This window comes from Coffea arabica, chromosome 10c (assembly GCF_036785885.1).
Source record: "Coffea arabica cultivar ET-39 chromosome 10c, Coffea Arabica ET-39 HiFi, whole genome shotgun sequence".
Lineage (NCBI taxonomy): Eukaryota > Viridiplantae > Streptophyta > Magnoliopsida > Gentianales > Rubiaceae > Coffea > Coffea arabica.
Genome location: NC_092329.1, coordinates 35,690,455 through 35,709,830, shown reverse-complemented (window position 1 = coordinate 35,709,830; position 19,376 = coordinate 35,690,455).

The following is a 19,376-nucleotide window of genomic DNA, read 5'->3' as shown; positions in this document are numbered from 1 at the left end:
CAAGAAGAAAGCTGAGTTCGTGAGATCATTACATGACAAGGTTCGTACCAACATCGAGAGGAGGACGGCCCAATATGTCCAACAAGCCAATAAGCACAGGCGCAAGCTTGTCTTTGAACCAGGTGATTGGGTCTGGTTACATTTGCGCAAGGAGAGGTTTCCAAAACAACGGCAAAGCAAGCTGTCACCACGAGGAGATGGGCCTTTTCAAGTTATTGAGCGCATCAATGACAACGCATACCGCTTAGATCTGCCTGGTGAGTATACTGTTAATGCTACATTCAATGTTACTGATCTAAGTCCATTTATTGCAGGGGACGAGTACGATTTGAGGGCAAATCCTTTTCAAGAGGAGGGGAATGATGCGGTTGAGGAGCACGAGGCCCAAAGTGTACAAGTAGACCCTGTGAAGGTGCCCCAAGGCCCAGTGACACGAGGACGAGCTAAGAGATTCAAGGAGTCCCTCCAAGCCCTGGTACGTGCCATCCAAACCCAAGAGAAACCGGGCATTGAAGGAATTGAGTTGGAACATCCTTGCACGACTACTAAAATGCTGCTTACAATTGAAGATGCAAGTGTTCAAGCTCCAAACGGCGGGCTGAGCCGCAGTAAGTACCCTCGCTGAGCCGTACGGGGGTCTCGCTGTTACATGGAGTTTTTGAGAGTATTAAATAAAATTTCCAGAATTTCGTCCATTCCTTGTGGCAAATTCCCTTAGCTTGTGAAAGCTAAGTTGAACATCCTAGAGCTGATCCTAGGCTATTCGTGACTTATCAATCAAGCACACATACTTGATTGTGGCGTGCACTACCGTTAAATCTGTTCTTGAGTGGTCCAAGTTCGGGTTCAACTCCATCAAATCTTCATCGTGTTCCTTTAGATCCGAAATAGCTTCCGTCGCTCGCATCAGCGTGCCTAGGACTATTGTGTCTGATAGGGATGTCAAGTTTCTATCTTATTTCTGGAAAACCTTGTGGAGGAAGTTGGGAACCAAGTTGTTATTCTCTACATCCAGTCGCCCCTAGACCGGTGGCCAGACTGAGGTCATTAACCGCACATTGTCTACTTTACTTAGGGCCATCATTAAAAAGAATCTCAAAGCTTGGGAGGAGTGTTTACCACATGTCGAGTTTGCTTATAATCGTACAGTTCATAGTTCTACACAGTTTTCTCCTTTTGAAAATGTTTACGGTTTTAATCCTTTGACTCCCTTGGATTTGATGCCTTTGCCTTTTTCTGAGCGTACTAACCTTGATGGGAAGAAGAAGGTCGAGTTTGTCCAGACTTTGCACCAGCGGGTGAGTGCCCACATTGAAGCTCGCACCCAGCTAGGGATGTAATCGAGCCGAGTCGAGCTCGAGTATCACTATACTCGAGCTCGACTCGACTCATACACACAGAGGCTCGAGCTCGACTCGAGCTCGATCGAGCCAAGAAAATCGATACTCGAAGATCGACTCGAAGAATTTCCTCAGGCTCGAGACTCGACTCGATAAGGCTCGATCTTTAATCGAGCCTTATCAAGTCGAGTCTTATCAAGCTTTTTGACTCGATTTGACGAAAAAAACAGATCAAAGGTGATGTTTTGGGAAGATTCAAAGGCAAGCAAGTAGCTATCAGCTGGAGTAAATGAGGCATAAAATCCATGATTCATCAATACAAATACAACTAAAAGTATCCACATTCTACCTCCCACAGTTAGCATCTTTAACACCCCTAAAAATCAGATTCACCACAAAGAAGAATAGAGAAGAAAAAAGGGAAATTCCCACTTGCTGGATTGCTTGACATGAAACTTTCAAATTCAGCAATTACCCACCATCGGTAGGTGCCCACAAGAGCAGAAAATATGGATGATTCTAATTCCTTGGATCATAGTTCCTAAGTGTGCTGCAAAAGTACCCAAACTAACCAAAATTCCCCACAAAATTTCAAAACTCAGCAAAACATGAGCTGAGCCACCAAATTGAGAGACAAACAATTATCTCAAACAGCCACAATATCCCAACTACCACAAGCTCAAATCCGAATTTGGGCAAATTCATCACACCTAGTTGGTCAAATCATAACACAAAGGATTTTGAAGTCAGTCTTAGCTATATTTTTGCACACCATTATCCTAAGTCTGATTTTTTTAAGAGCACAAATTAAAATTATTTACATAAATATTGCACGATTCCTAAATCTGCATCAGGTATTTGGCGCTTCTTGAGCGCCCACAGAATTGAAGTACTTAGAAATCCGCAGATGCCTCATATGACGCATACTATTACTAGCAAATCTCTGGGTCTTTGATGGATTTCCGCCGAACTCACGGGCTCCTATCAGCGTTGGACTGATAGGAGCTGCTCCCCACGAGCACAGATACAAGAGATTTGTCTCTTTATTTCAAGTTCTCGTTTAGGCATTTCTTCAAACAGTAGAAGGGCATACGAAAATTCTAAAGATCCCCATCAAATTCCAACGAAAGAAAGACCCAAAACTTGTAATCAAAATACGATTTCGGTCCAACAAAGGCCAAAGAGTATACTCAGCCATGAAAATTGTAAATAACTCCAGATTAAAAAAATTCAAGAAGAAACTAGCAAAAGATGGTTCCAGAAAATATCAAATTGAAATTCAAGTTGGAAAGCAAAGAATAACTCACGGGGCGTTTTAAATGAAGAATTGGATAACCGTGGCGGTATGGGCAAACTCCGACGACCCAGCAGTGGCGGCTGCTCCTCCTCTGTTTCCCGTCGGTTCTTTTTTTTTATTATTATTTTTTTTGGCCGAGAGTAATAGGATAATGGCAGATGGATTGAAATCTCTGGGTCTCTGAGAGATTTCGTCCCCTTATCAATTCAGGATAACAAGTTTCCTAGTCGATCTTGGCCCATTTTAATGCCAGAGACACAGAGCCAAAAACAGAGGAGCACTTACCTAAGTGAGCCAGAGATGAGCAGTGATGAACCAGCGATGAACTAGTGAGATCTTGGTGCTTCGTCTTCGACACTCGGCAGCGATGAACCAGCACGGCAGGACACAGCCGACAGGAGACGTAGAGCGCGGCGGACTGGCGGAGGCTGGAGAGGCAGAGAGCAGCTTCGATTTGGAGCGATGAACCAGCACGGCAGGACACAGCCGACAGGAGACGTAGAGCGCGGCGGACTGGCGGAGGCCGGAGAGGCAGAGAGCAGCTTCGATTTGGGACTTGGGACTTGTTAAGGCGATGGCGATGGCGATGGAGTCTCACAGATGCGGCGAGCAACGGCGTCGGCGACGAACGGAGTGAGGGTGTAGATCTAAATCAGTCAGAGTCAGCTGCCGGCTGGTAAACTGAATTTTTTTGCTAGGCTTTCTTCGAACAGAGAAGAAAGTCGCACAGTCGGCACAGAGAAGGAAGAAATGTATATTATTTAAATTATAAATATTTATTTAATTAACTCCGGCTCATCGAGCTACTCGACGAGCCACGAGCCGGGATAATACGGCTCGAAACTCGACTCGATTGGGAGTCGAGTTACTCGAAACTCGACTCGAACTCGGTCAACCCGAGTTCGAGTCGAGCTGTTGACCGAGCTACTCGCGAGCTTCTCGCGAGTAGCTCGGCTCGCGAACATCTCTACACCCAGCAGTACCTCAAGCATGCCAACAAGGGTTGGCGTCGCGTGGTGTTTGAATCAGGTGACTGGGTCTTGTTACACCTGCGCAAGGAGCGTTTCCCTGTCTAGCGTCGCAACAAGTTGCTACCCAGGGGAGATAGTCCATTCCATGTTGTGGCACGCGGCATTGACAACGCCTGTAAGCTCGATCTTCCAAGTCAGTATATTGTCTCGGCTACCTCTAATGTTGCACCTAAGTCCCTATCTTGCAGATTATGAGGTCGATTTGAGGACAAACCTGTCGCAAGAGGAGGGAATAATGAGGTGGTCGAAAAAGCTTTCCAAGTGGAGAAACTGAAGGTGCCATTGGGGCGCATGACACGAGCTCGCGCGAAGATATTAAATGAGACACTACAAACATTGGTTCGTGCAGCCCGAGAGTCGAGTGGAGAGCCAAAGGACATCTAGGGCCACAACGAATCTAGGCTTGTTTTCCTAGTTTTGGCCATCACTGAAAATTAGAAGGCCATGCGTCGGCTAAGGGGTCCACGGCCTATTATTAGTTTAGAAGAATGTAATAAAGGGATCCAACTAGTTTGTAGTTTGGGCCTTAGTAGTCATTCAGTTCTTGGGTCAAGGGGTTAGGCCATGTGGGCCTTACGGCAATAGCACTTTAGTGAGCTACGTAGTTAGCCCCGACATTGAACTGGTTTGGGGGTCTCGCTGACCATGAGTGGCACGTGCCCAAGACCATGAGCGAAGTTCGAAGTTTCCACGGCCTCGTGAGTTTCTATAGCCGGTTCGTGAGGGATTTCAGTACTATTGCGGCCCCTCTGACCGCCATTATCAAGAAGGATGTGAAGTTCGAGCGGGGGAAGCTCAGGAAAAGGCGTTCCAGCTCCTTATACACAAGCTCACACACATTTGAGATTGAGTGTGATGCTTCTGGTGTAGGAATTGGAGCCGTATTGATCCAAGAGGAAAGGCCGCTCACGTAGTTTAGCGAGAAATTGAATGGTGCTGCCTTGAACTACTTCACCTACGATAAGGTGCTCTATGCTTTGATTTATACATTGGAGACATGGCAACATTACCTGCGGCCTAAGGAGTTCGTCATCCACACTGACCGCGAGGAACTAAAGCGTCTCAAGTCTCAACACAAGTTGAGTAAGAGAAACGTACGGTGGGTCAATTTTGTGGAGTCCTTTCCCTATTTGATCAAGTACAAAGTTGGCAAGACCAACGTCGTTGCCAATGCACTGTCAAGGAGGTATGCTCTAATTGCTTTGCTTGATGCTAAACTCCTTGGCATTGTTCTTATTAAAGAACTCTATGATACGGACTCTGATTTTGCTGAAATCTACAAGTCATGTGCTAAGACGGGTCAGGTAAAGTTCTTCATACATGATGGATTTTTGTATTGTAACGATAAATTGTGCATTCCGTCATGTTCTGTTCGAGAATTACTAACCCGTGAAGCTCACGGAGGTGGTTTGATGGGACACTTTGGTGTCACCAAGACATTGAGTGCTTTGCAGGAGCATCTCTATTGGTCACGCATGAGGCGGGACGTCGAGCGAGGAGTGTCACGCTGCATTACCTGTTCACCCTGCCAAGTCCAAGCTCCAACCCTTCAGTTCGTATACATCTCTACCTATTCCTTCAGAACCTTGGATTGACATTTCAATGAATTTTGTGCTTGGTCTGCCTAGGAGTAAAAAGGGTCATGATGGCTTTTTTGTCATTGTAGATAGATTTTCTAAAATGGCTCATTTCATTCCATGTCACAAGACGGACGATGCCACTCACGTAGCTGATCTTTTCTTTATTGTGGTTGTCCGTTTGCAGGGTGTGCCTAGGACTATTGTGTCTGATAGGGATGTCAAGTTTCTGTCTTATTTCTGGAAAACCTTGTGGAGGAAGATGGGAACTAAGTTGTTATTCTCTACATCCAGTCCCCCCTAGACCGGTGGCCAGACTGAGGTCATTAACCGCACATTGTCTACTTTACTTTGGGCCATCATTAAAAAGAATCTCAAAGCTTGGGAGGAGTGTTTACCACATGTCGAGTTTGCTTATAATCGTACAGTTCATAGTTCTACACAGTTTTCTCCTTTTGAAATATGTTTACGGTTTTAATCCTTTGACTCACTTGGATTTGATGCCTTTGCATTTGTCTGAGCGTACTAACCTTGATGGGAAGAAGAAGGTCGAGTTTGTCCAGACTTTGCACCAGCGGGTGAGAGCCCACATTGAAGCTCGCACCCAGCAGTACCTCAAGCATGCCAATAAGGGTTGGCGTCGCGTGGTGTTTGAACCAGGTGACTGGGTCTAGTTACACCTGCGCAAGGAGCGTTTCCCTGTCTAGCGTCGCAACAATTTGCTGCCCTGGGGAGATGGTCCATTCCATGTTGTGGCACGCGGTATTGACAACGCCTGTAAGCTCGATCTTCCAAGTAAGTATAGTGTCTCGGCTACCTTTAATGTTGCACCTAAGTCCATATCTTGTAGATGATGAGGTCGATTTGAGGACAAACCTGTCGCAAGATGAGGGGAATAATGAGGTGGTCGAAGAAGCTTTCCAAATGGAGAAACTGAAGGTGCCATTGGGGCCCATGACACGAGCTCGCGCGAAGATATTAAATGAGACACTACAAACATTGGTTCGTGCAGCCCGAGAGTCGAGTGGAGAGCCAAAGGACATCTAGGGCCACAACGAATCTAGGCTTGTTTTCCTAGTTTTGGCCATCACTGAAAATTAGAAGGCCATGCGTCGACTGAGGGGTCCACGGCCTATTATTAGTTTAGAAGAATGTAATAAAGAGATCCAACTAATTTGTAGTTTGGGCCTTAGTAGTCATTCAGTTCTTGGGTCAATGGGCTAGGCCATGTGGGCCTTAGGGCAATAGCACTTTAGTGAGCTACGTAGTTAGTCCCGACGCTGAACTGGTTTGGGGGTCTCGCTGACCATGAGTGGCACGTGCCCAAGACCATGAGCGAAGTTCGAAGTTTCCACGGCCTCGTGAGTTTCTATAGCCGTTTCGTGAGGGATTTCAGTACTATTGCGGCCCCTCTGACTGCCATTATCAAGAAGAATGTGAAGTTCGAGCGGGCTAAGCTCAGGAAAAGGCGTTCCAGCTCCTTATACACAAGCTCACACACATTTGAGATTGAGTGCGATGCTTCTGGTGTAGGAATTGGAGCCGTATTGATCCAAGAGGAAAGGCCGCTCACGTAGTTTAGCGAGAAATTGAATGGTGCTGCCTTGAACTATTTCACCTACGATAAGGTGCTCTATGCTTTGATTTATACATTGGAGACATGGCAACATTACCTGCGGCCTAAGGAGTTCGTCATCCACACTGACCGCGAGGCACTAAAGCGTCTCAAGTCTCAACACAAGTTGAGTAAGAGAAACGTACGGTGGGTCAATTTTGTGGAGTCCTTTCCCTATTTGATCAAGTACAAAGCTGGCAAGACCAACATCGTTGCCGAGGCACTGTCAAGGAGGTATGCTTTAATTGCTTTGGTAGATGCTAAACTCCTTGGCACTGATCTTATTAAAGAACTCTATGATACGGACTCTGATTTTTCTGAAATCTACAAGTCATGTGCTAAGTCGGGTCAGGGAAAGTTCTTCATACATGATGGATTTTTGTATTGTAATGATAAATTGTGCATTCCGTCATGTTCTGTTCGAGAATTACTAACCCGTGAAGCTCACGGAGGTGGTTTGATGAGACACTTTGGTGTCACCAAGACATTGAGTGCTTTGCAGGAGCATCTCTATTGGTCACGCATGAGGCGGGACGTCGAGCGAGGAGTGTCACGCTGCATTACCTGTTCACCGTGCCAAGTCCAAGCTCCAAACCTTCAGTTCGTATACATCTCTACCTATTCCTTCAGAACCTTGGATTGACATTTCAATGAATTTTGTGCTTGGTCTGCCTAGGAGTAAAAAGGCTCATGATAGCTTTTTTGTCATTGTAGATAGATTTTCTAAAATGGCTCATTTCATTCCATGTCACAAGACGGACGATGCCACTCACGTAGCTGATCTTTTCTTTATTGAGGTTGTACGTTTGCATGGTGTGCCTAGGACTATTGTGTCTGATAGAGATGTCATGTTTCTGTCTTATTTCTGGAAAACCTTGTTGAGGAAGTTGGGAACCAAGTTGTTATTCTCTACATCTAGTCACCCCTAGACCGGTGGCCAGACTGAGGTCATTAACCGCACATTGTCTACTTTACTTAGGGCCATCATTAAAAAGAATCTCAAAGCTTGGGAGGAGTGTTTACCACATGTCGAGTTTGCTTATAATCGTACAGTTCATAGTTCTACACAGTTTTCTCCTTTTGAAATTATTTACGGTTTTCATCCTTTGACTCCCTTGGATTTGATGCCTTTGCCTTTGTCTGAGCGTACTAACCTTGATGGGAAGAAGAAGGTCGAGTTTTTCCAGACTTTGCACCAGCGGGTGAGTGCCCACATTGAAGCACGCACCCAGCAGTACATCAAGCATGCCAACAAGGGTTGGCGTCGCGTGGTGTTTGAATCAGGTGACTGGGTCTTGTTACACCTGCGCAAGGAGCGTTTCCCTGTCTAGCGTCGCAACAAGTTGCTACCCTGGGGAGATGGTCCATTCCATGTTGTGGCACGCGGCATTGACAACGCCTGTAAGCTCGATCTTCCAAGTGAGCATACTGTCTCGGCTACCTCTAATGTTGCACCTAAGTCCCTATCTTGCAGATGATGAGGTCGATTTGAGGACAAACCTGTCGCAAGAGGAGGGAATAATGAGGTGGTCGAAGAAGCTTTCCAAGTGGAGAAACTGAAGGTGCCATTGGGGCCCATGACACGAGCTCGCGCGAAAATATTAAATGAGACACTACAAACATTGGTTCGTGCAGCCCGAGAGTCGAGTGGAGAGCCAAAGGACATCTAGGGCCACAACGAATCTAGGCTTGTTTTCCTAGTTTTGGCCATCACTGAAAATTAGAAGGCCATGTGTCGGCTAAGGGGTCCACAGCCTATTATTAGTTTAGAAGAATGTAATAAAGAGATCCAACTAGTTTGTAGTTTGGGCCTTAGTAGTCATTCAGTTCTTGGGTCAATGGGCTGGGCCATGTGGGCCTTAGGGCAATAGCACTTTAGTGAGCTACGTAGTTAGTCCCGACGCTGAACTGGTTTGGGGGTCTCGCTGACCATGAGTGGCACGTGCCCAAGCCCATGAGCGAAGTTCGAAGTTTCCACGGCCTCGTGAGTTTCTATAGCCGGTTCGTGAGGGATTTCAGTACTGTTGCGGCCCCTCTGATCACCACCTCTGATCGCCATTATCAAGAAAGATGTGAAGTTCGAGCGGGGGAAGCACAGGAAAAGGCGTTCCAGCTCCTTATACACAAGCTAACACACATTTGAGATTGCGTGTGATGCTTCTGGTGTAGGAATTGGAGCCGTATTGATCCAAGAGGAAAGGCCGCTCACGTAGTTTAGCGAGAAATTGAATGGTGCTGCCTTGAACTACTTCACCTACGATAAGGAGCTCTATGCTTTGATTTATACATTGGAGACATGGCAACATTACCTGCGGCTTAAGGAGTTCGTCATCCACACTGACCGCGAGGAACTAAAGCGTCTCAAGTCTCAACACAAGTTAAGTAAGAGAAACGTACGGTGGGTCAATTTTGTGGAGTCCTTTCCCCATTTTATCAAGTACAAAGCTGGCAAGACCAACGTCGTTGCCAATGCATTGTCAAGGAGGTCTGCTCTAATTGCTTTGGTTGATGCTAAACTCCTTGGCTTTGTTCTTATTAAAGAACTCTATGATACGGAGTCCGATTTTTCTGAAATCTACAAGTCATGTGCTAAGAAGGGTCAGGTAAAGTTCTTCATACATGATGGATTTTTGTATTGTAACGATAAACTGTGCATTCCGTCATGTTCTGTTCGAGAATTACTAACCCGTGAAGCTCACGGAGGTGGTTTGATGGGACACTTTGGTGTCACCAAGACATTGAGTGCTTTGCAGGAGCATCTCTATTGGTCACGCATGAGGCGGGACGTCGAGCGAGGAGTGTCACGCTGCATTACCTGTTCACCGTGCCAAGTCCAAGCTCCAACCCTTCAGTTCGTATACATCTCTACCTATTCCTTCAGAACCTTGGATTGACATTTCAATGAATTTTGTGCTTGGTCTGCCTAGGAGTAAAAAGGGTCATGATAGCTTTTTTGTCATTGTAGATAGATTTTCTAAAATGGCTCATTTCATTCCATGTCACAAGACGGACGATGCCACTCACATAGCTGATCTTTTCTTTATTGAGGTTGTCCGTTTGCAGGGTGTGCCTAGGACTATTGTGTCTGATAGGGATGTCAAGTTTCTATCTTATTTCTGGAAAACCTTGTGGAGGAAGTTGGGAACTAAGTTGTTATTCTCTACATCCAGTCCCCCCTAGACCGGTGGCCAGACTGAGGTCATTAACCGCACATTGTCTACTTTACTTTGGGCCATCATTAAAAAGAATCTGAAAGCTTGGGAGGAGTGTTTACCACATGTCGAATTTGCTTATAATCGTACAGTTCATAGTTCTACACAGTTTTCTCCTTTTGAAATTGTTTACGGTTTTAATCCTTTGACTCCCTTGGATTTGATGCCTTTGCCTTTGTCTGAGCGTACTAACCTTGATGGGAAGAAGAAGGTCGAGTTTGTCCAGACTTTGCACCAGCGGGTGAGTGCCCACATTGAAGCTCGCACCTAGCAGTACCTCAAGCATGCCAATAAGGGTTGGCGTCGCGTGGTGTTTGAACCAGGTGACTGGGTCTTGTTACACCTGCGCAAGGAGCGTTTCCCTGTCTAACGTCGCAACAAGTTGCTACCCTGGGGAGATGGTCCATTCCATGTTGTGGCACGCGGCATTGACAATGCCTGTAAGCTCGATCTTCCAAGTAAGTATACTGTCTCGGCTACCTTTAATGTTGCACCTAAGTCCCTATCTTGTAGATGATGAGGTCGATTTGAGGACAAACCTGTCGCAAGAGGAGGGGAATAATGAGGTGGTCGAAGAAGCTTTCCAAGTGGAGAAACTGAAGGTGCCATTGGGGCCCATGACACGAGCTCGCGCGTAGATATTAAATGAGACACTACAAACATTGGTTCGTGCAGCCCGAGAGTCGAGTGGAGAGCCAAAGGACATCTAGGGCCACAATGAATCTAGGCTTGTTTTCCTAGTTTTGGCCATCACTGAAAATTAGAAGGCCATGCGTCGGCTAAGGGGTCCACGGCCTATTATTAGTTTAGAAGAATGTAATAAAGAGATCCAACTAGTTTGTAGTTTGGGCCTTAGTAGTCATTCAGTTCTTGGGTCAATGGGCTAGGCCATGTGGGCCTTAGGGCAATAGCACTTTAGTGAGCTACGTAGTTAGTCCCGACGCTGAACTGGTTTGGGGGTCTCGCTGACCATGAGTGGCACGTGCCCAAGACCATGAGCGAAGTTCGAAGTTTCCACGGCCTCGTGAGTTTCTATAGCCGTTTCGTGAGGGATTTCAGTACTATTGCGGCCCCTCTGACTGCCATTATCAAGAAGGATGTGAAGTTCGAGCGGGCTAAGCTCAGGAAAAGGCGTTCCAGCTCCTTATACGCAAGATCACACACATTTGAGATTGAGTGCGATGCTTCTGGTGTAGGAATTGGAGTCGTATTGATCCAAGAGGAAAGGCCGCTCACGTAGTTTAGCGAGAAATTGAATGGTGCTGCCTTGAACTACTTCACCTACGATAAGGTGCTCTATGCTTTGATTTATACATTGGAGACATGGCAACATTACCTGCGGCCTAAGGAGTTCGTCATCCACACTGACCGCGAGGCACTAAAGCGTCTCAAGTCTCAACACAAGTTGAGTAAGAGAAACGTACGGTGGGTCAATTTTGTGGAGTCCTTTCCCTATTTGATCAAGTACAAAGCTGGCAAGACCAACATCGTTCAAGGAGGTATGCTCTAATTGCTTTGCTAGATGCTAAACTCCTTGGCACTGATCTTATTAAAGAACTCTATGATACGGACTCTGATTTTTCTGAAATCTACAAGTCATGTGCTAAGTCGGGTCAGGGAAAGTTCTTCATACATGATGGATTTTTGTATTGTAATGATAAATTGTGCATTCCGTCATGTTCTGTTCGAGAATTACTAACCCGTGAAGCTCACGGAGGTGGTTTGATGAGACACTTTGGTGTCACCAAGACATTGAGTGCTTTGCAGGAGCATCTCTATTGGTCACGCATGAGGCGGGACGTCGAGCGAGGAGTGTCACGCTGCATTACCTGTTCACCGTGCCAAGTCCAAGCTCCAAACCTTCAGTTCGAATACATCTCTACCTATTCCTTCAGAACCTTGGATTGACATTTCAATGAATTTTGTGCTTGGTCTGCCTAGGAGTAAAAAGGGTCATGATAGCTTTTTTGTCATTGTAGATAGATTTTCTAAAATGGCTCATTTCATTCCATCTCACGAGACGGACGATGCCACTCACGTTGCTGATCTTTTCTTTATTGAGGTTGTCCGTTTGCAGGGTGTGCCTAGGACTATTGTGTCTGATAGGGATGTCAAGTTTCTATCTTATTTCTGGAAAACCTTGTGGAGGAAGTTGGGAACTAAGTTGTTATTCTCTACATCCAGTCCCCTCTAGACCGGTGGCCAGACTGAGGTCATTAACCGCACATTGTCTACTTTACTTTGGGCCATCATTAAAAAGAATCTGAAAGCTTGGGAGGAGTGTTTACCACATGTCGAGTTTGCTTATAATCGTACAGTTCATAGTTCTACACAGTTTTCTCCTTTTGAAATTGTTTACGGTTTTAATCCTTTGACTCCCTTGGATTTGATGCCTTTGCCTTTGTCTGAGCGTACTAACCTTGATGGGAAGAAGAAGGTCGAGTTTGTCCAGACTTTGCACCAGCGGGTGAGTGCCCACATTGAAGCTCGCACCCAGCAGTACCTCAAGCATCCCAATAAGGGTTGGCGTCGCGTGGTGTTTGAACCAGGTGACTGGGTCTTGTTACACCTGCGCAAGGAGCGTTTCCCTGTCTAGCGTCGCAACAAGTTGCTACCCTGGGGAGATGGTCCATTCCATGTTGTGGCACGCGGCATTGACAACGCCTGTAAGCTCGATCTTCCAAGTGAGTATACTGTCTCGGCTACCTCTAATGTTGCACCTAAGTCCCTATCTTGCAGATGATGAGGTCGATTTGAGGACAAACCTGTCGCAAGAGGAGGGAATAATGAGGTGGTCGAAGAAGCTTTCCAAGTGGAGAAACTGAAGGTGCCATTGGGGCCCATGACACGAGCTCGCGCGAAAATATTAAATGAGACACTACAAACATTGGTTCGTGCAGCCCGAGAGTCGAGTGGAGAGCCAAAGGACATCTAGGGCCACAACGAATCTAGGCTTGTTTTCCTAGTTTTGGCCATCACTGAAAATTAGAAGGCCATGCGTCGGCTGAGGGGTCCACGGCCTATTATTAGTTTAGAAGAATGTAATAAAGAGATCCAACTAATTTGTAGTTTGGGCCTTAGTAGTCATTCAGTTCTTGGGTCAATGGGCTAGGCCATGTGGGCCTTAGGGCAATAGCACTTTAGTGAGCTACGTAGTTAGTCCCGACGCTGAACTGGTTTGGGGGTCTCGCTGACCATGAGTGGCACGTGCCCAAGACCATGAGCGAAGTTCGAAGTTTCCACGGCCTCGTGAGTTTCTATAGCCGTTTCGTGAGGGATTTCAGTACTATTGCGGCCCCTCTGACTGCCATTATCAAGAAGGATGTGAAGTTCGAGCGGGCTAAGCTCAGGAAAAGGCGTTCCAGCTCCTTATACACAAGCTCACACACATTTGAGATTGAGTGCGATGCTTCTGGTGTAGGAATTGGAGCCGTATTGATCCAAGAGGAAAGGCCGCTCACGTAGTTTAGCGAGAAATTGAATGGTGCTGCCTTGAACTACTTCACCTACGATAAGGTGCTCTATGCTTTGATTTATACATTGGAGACATGGCAACATTACCTGCGGCCTAAGGAGTTCGTCATCCACACTGACCGCGAGGCACTAAAGCGTCTCAAGTCTCAACACAAGTTGAGTAAGAGAAACGTACGGTGGGTCAATTTTGTGGAGTCCTTTCCCTATTTGATCAAGTACAAAGCTGGCAAGACCAACATCGTTCAAGGAGGTATGCTCTAATTGCTTTGCTAGATGCTAAACTCCTTGGCACTGATCTTATTAAAGAACTCTATGATACGGACTCTGATTTTTCTGAAATCTACAAGTCATGTGCTAAGTCGGGTCAGGGAAAGTTCTTCATACATGATGGATTTTTGTATTGTAATGATAAATTGTGCATTCCGTCATGTTCTGTTCGAGAATTACTAACCCGTGAAGCTCACGGAGGTGGTTTGATGAGACACTTTGGTGTCACCAAGACATTGAGTGCTTTGCAGGAGCATCTCTATTGGTCACGCATGAGGCGGGACGTCGAGCGAGGAGTGTCACGCTGCATTACCTGTTCACCGTGCCAAGTCCAAGCTCCAAACCTTCAGTTCGAATACATCTCTACCTATTCCTTCAGAACCTTGGATTGACATTTCAATGAATTTTGTGCTTGGTCTGCCTAGGAGTAAAAAGGGTCATGATAGCTTTTTTGTCATTGTAGATAGATTTTCTAAAATGGCTCATTTCATTCCATCTCACGAGACGGACGATGCCACTCACGTTGCTGATCTTTTCTTTATTGAGGTTGTCCGTTTGCAGGGTGTGCCTAGGACTATTGTGTCTGATAGGGATGTCAAGTTTCTATCTTATTTCTGGAAAACCTTGTGGAGGAAGTTGGGAACTAAGTTGTTATTCTCTACATCCAGTCCCCTCTAGACCGGTGGGCAGACTGAGGTCATTAACCGCACATTGTCTACTTTACTTTGGGCCATCATTAAAAAGAATCTGAAAGCTTGGGAGGAGTGTTTACCACATGTCGAGTTTGCTTATAATCGTACAGTTCATAGTTCTACACAGTTTTCTCCTTTTGAAATTGTTTACGGTTTTAATCCTTTGACTCCCTTGGATTTGATGCCTTTGCCTTTGTCTGAGCGTACTAACCTTGATGGGAAGAAGAAGGTCGAGTTTGTCCAGACTTTGCACCAGCGGGTGAGTGCCCACATTGAAGCTCGCACCCAGCAGTACCTCAAGCATCCCAATAAGGGTTGGCGTCGCGTGGTGTTTGAACCAGGTGACTGGGTCTTGTTACACCTGCGCAAGGAGCGTTTCCCTGTCTAGCGTCGCAACAAGTTGCTACCCTGGGGAGATGGTCCATTCCATGTTGTGGCACGCGGCATTGACAACGCCTGTAAGCTCGATCTTCCAAGTGAGTATACTGTCTCGGCTACCTCTAATGTTGCACCTAAGTCCCTATCTTGCAGATGATGAGGTCGATTTGAGGACAAACCTGTCGCAAGAGGAGGGAATAATGAGGTGGTCGAAGAAGCTTTCCAAGTGGAGAAACTGAAGGTGCCATTGGGGCCCATGACACGAGCTCGCGCGAAAATATTAAATGAGACACTACAAACATTGGTTCGTGCAGCCCGAGAGTCGAGTGGAGAGCCAAAGGACATCTAGGGCCACAACGAATCTAGGCTTGTTTTCCTAGTTTTGGCCATCACTGAAAATTAGAAGGCCATGCGTCGGCTGAGGGGTCCACGGCCTATTATTAGTTTAGAAGAATGTAATAAAGAGATCCAACTAATTTGTAGTTTGGGCCTTAGTAGTCATTCAGTTCTTGGGTCAATGGGCTAGGCCATGTGGGCCTTAGGGCAATAGCACTTTAGTGAGCTACGTAGTTAGTCCCGACGCTGAACTGGTTTGGGGGTCTCGCTGACCATGAGTGGCACGTGCCCAAGACCATGAGCGAAGTTCGAAGTTTCCACGGCCTCGTGAGTTTCTATAGCCGTTTCGTGAGGGATTTCAGTACTATTGCGGCCCCTCTGACTGCCATTATCAAGAAGAATGTGAAGTTCGAGCGGGCTAAGCTCAGGAAAAGGCGTTCCAGCTCCTTATACACAAGCTCACACACATTTGAGATTGAGTGCGATGCTTCTGGTGTAGGAATTGGAGCCGTATTGATCCAAGAGGAAAGGCCGCTCACGTAGTTTAGCGAGAAATTGAATGGTGCTGCCTTGAACTACTTCACCTACGATAAGGTGCTCTATGCTTTGATTTATACATTGGAGACATGGCAACATTACCTGCGGCCTAAGGAGTTCGTCATCCACACTGACCGCGAGGCACTAAAGCGTCTCAAGTCTCAACACAAGTTGAGTAAGAGAAACGTACGGTGGGTCAATTTTGTGGAGTCCTTTCCCTATTTGATCAAGTACAAAGCTGGCAAGACCAACATCGTTCAAGGAGGTATGCTCTAATTGCTTTGCAAGATGCTAAACTCCTTGGCACTGATCTTATTAAAGAACTCTATGATACGGACTCTGATTTTTCTGAAATCTACAAGTCATGTGCTAAGTCGGGTCAGGGAAAGTTCTTCATACATGATGGATTTTTGTATTGTAATGATAAATTGTGCATTCCGTCATGTTCTGTTCGAGAATTACTAACCCGTGAAGCTCACGGAGGTGGTTTGATGAGACACTTTGGTGTCACCAAGACATTGAGTGCTTTGCAGGAGCATCTCTATTGGTCACGCATGAGGCGGGATGTCGAGCGAGGAGTGTCACGCTGCATTACCTGTTCACCGTGCCAAGTCCAAGCTCCAAACCTTCAGTTCGAATACATCTCTACCTATTCCTTCAGAACCTTGGATTGACATTTCAATGAATTTTGTGCTTGGTCTGCCTAGGAGTAAAAAGGGTCATGATAGCTTTTTTGTCATTGTAGATAGATTTTCTAAAATGGCTCATTTCATTCCATCTCACGAGACGGACGATGCCACTCACGTAGCTGATCTTTTCTTTATTGAGGTTGTCCGTTTGCATGGTGTGCCTAGGACTATTGTGTCCGATAGAGATGTCAAGTTTCTGTCTTATTTCTGGAAAACCTTGTTGAGGAAGTTGGGAACCAAGTTGTTATTCTCTACATCCAGTCACCCCTAGACCGGTGGCCAGACTGAGGTCATTAACCGCACATTGTCTACTTTACTTAGGGCCATCATTAAAAAGAATCTCAAAGCTTGGGAGGAGTGTTTACCACATGTCGAGTTTGCTTATAATCGTACAGTTCATAGTTCTACACAGTTTTCTCCTTTTGAAATTGTTTACGGTTTTAATCCTTTGACTCCCTTGGATTTGATGCCTTTGCCTTTGTCTGAGCGTACTAACCTTGATGGGAAGAAGAAGGTCGAGTTTGTCCAGACTTTGCACCAGCGGGTGAGTGCCCACATTGAAGCTCGCACCCAGCAGTACCTCAAGCATGCCAATAAGGGTTGGCGTCGCGTGGTGTTTGAACCAGGTGACTGGGTCTTGTTACACCTGCGCAAGGAGCGTTTCCCTGTCTAGCGTCGCAACAAGTTGCTACCCTGGGGAGATGGTCCATTCCATGTTGTGGCACGCGGCATTGACAACGCCTGTAAGCTCGATCTTCCAAGTGAGTATACTGTCTCGGCTACCTCTAATGTTGCACCTAAGTCCCTATCTTGTAGATGATGAGGTCGATTTGAGGAGAAACCTGTCGCAAGAGGAGGGGAATAATGAGGTGGTCGAAGAAGCTTTCCAAGTGGAGAAACTGAAGGTGCCATTGGGGCCCATGACACGAGCTCGCGCGAAGATATTAAATGAAACACTACAAACATTGGTTCGTGCAGCCCGAGAGTCGAGTGGAGAGCCAAAGGACATCTAGGGCCACAATGAATCTAGGCTTGTTTTCCTAGTTTTGGCCATCACTGAAAATTAGAAGGCCATGCGTCGGCTGAGGGGTCCACGGCCTATTATTAGTTTAGAAGAATGTAATAAAGAGATCCAACTAGTTTGTAGTTTGGGCCTTAGTAGTCATTCAGTTCTTGGGTCAATGGGCTAAGCCATGTGGGCCTTAGGGCAATAGCACTTTAGTGAGCTACGTAGTTAGCCCCGACGCTGAACTGGTTTGGGGGTCTCGCTGACCATGAGTGGCACGTGCCCAAGACCATGAGCGAAGTTCGAAGTTTCCACGGCCTCGTGAGTTTCTATAGCCGTTTCGTGAGGGATTTCAGTACTATTGCGGCCCCTCTGACTGCCATTATCAAGAAGGATGTGAAGTTCGAGCGGGCTAAGCTCAGGAAAAGGCGTTCCAGCTCCTTATACGCAAGATCACACACATTTGAGATTGAGTGCGATGCTTCTGGTGTAGGAATTGGAGTCGTATTGATCCAAGAGGAAAGGCCGCTCACGTAGTTTAGCGAGAAATTGAATGGTGCTGCCTTGAACTACTTCACCTACGATAAGGTGCTCTATGCTTTGATTTATACATTGGAGACATGGCAACATTACCTGCGGCCTAAGGAGTTCGTCATCCACACTGACCGCGAGGCACTAAAGCGTCTCAAGTCTCAACACAAGTTGAGTAAGAGAAACGTACGGTGGGTCAATTTTGTGGAGTCCTTTCCCTATTTGATCAAGTACAAAGCTGGCAAGACCAACATCGTTCAAGGAGGTATGCTCTAATTGCTTTGCAAGATGCTAAACTCCTTGGCACTGATCTTATTAAAGAACTCTATGATACGGACTCTGATTTTTCTGAAATCTACAAGTCATGTGCTAAGTCGGGTCAGGGAAAGTTCTTCATACATGATGGATTTTTGTATTGTAATGATAAATTGTGCATTCCGTCATGTTCTGTTCGAGAATTACTAACCCGTGAAGCTCACGGAGGTGGTTTGATGAGACACTTTGGTGTCACCAAGACATTGAGTGCTTTGCAGGAGCATCTCTATTGGTCACGCATGAGGCGGGACGTCGAGCGAGGAGTGTCACGCTGCATTACCTGTTCACCGTGCCAAGTCCAAGCTCCAAACCTTCAGTTCGAATACATCTCTACCTATTCCTTCAGAACCTTGGATTGACATTTCAATGAATTTTGTGCTTGGTCTGCCTAGGAGTAAAAAGGGTCATGATAGCTTTTTTGTCATTGTAGATAGATTTTCTAAAATGGCTCATTTCATTCCATCTCACGAGACGGACGATGCCACTCACGTAGCTGATCTTTTCTTTATTGAGGTTGTCCGTTTGCATGGTGTGCCTAGGACTATTGTGTCTGATAGAGATGTCAAGTTTCTGTCTTATTTCTGGAAAACCTTGTTGAGGAAGTTGGGAACCAAGTTGTTATTCTCTACATCCAGTCACCCCTAGACCGGTGGCCAGACTGAGGTCATTAACCGCACATTGTCTACTTTACTTAGGACCATCATTAAAAAGAATCTCAAAGCTTGGGAGGAGTGTTTACCACATGTCGAGTTTGCTTATAATCGTACAGTTCATAGTTCTACACAGTTTTCTCCTTTTGAAATTGTTTACGGTTTTAATCCTTTGACTCCCTTGGATTTGATGCCTTTGCCTTTGTCTGAGCGTACTAACCTTGATGGGAAGAAGAAGGTCGAGTTTGTCCAGACTTTGCACCAGCGGGTGAGTGCCCACATTGAAGCTCGCAACCAGCAGTACCTCATGCATGCCAACAAGGGTTGGCGTCGCGTGGTGTTTGAATCAGGTGACTGGGTCTTGTTACACCTGCGCAAGGAGCGTTTCCCTGTCTAGCGTCGCAACAAGTTGCTACCCGGGGAGATGGT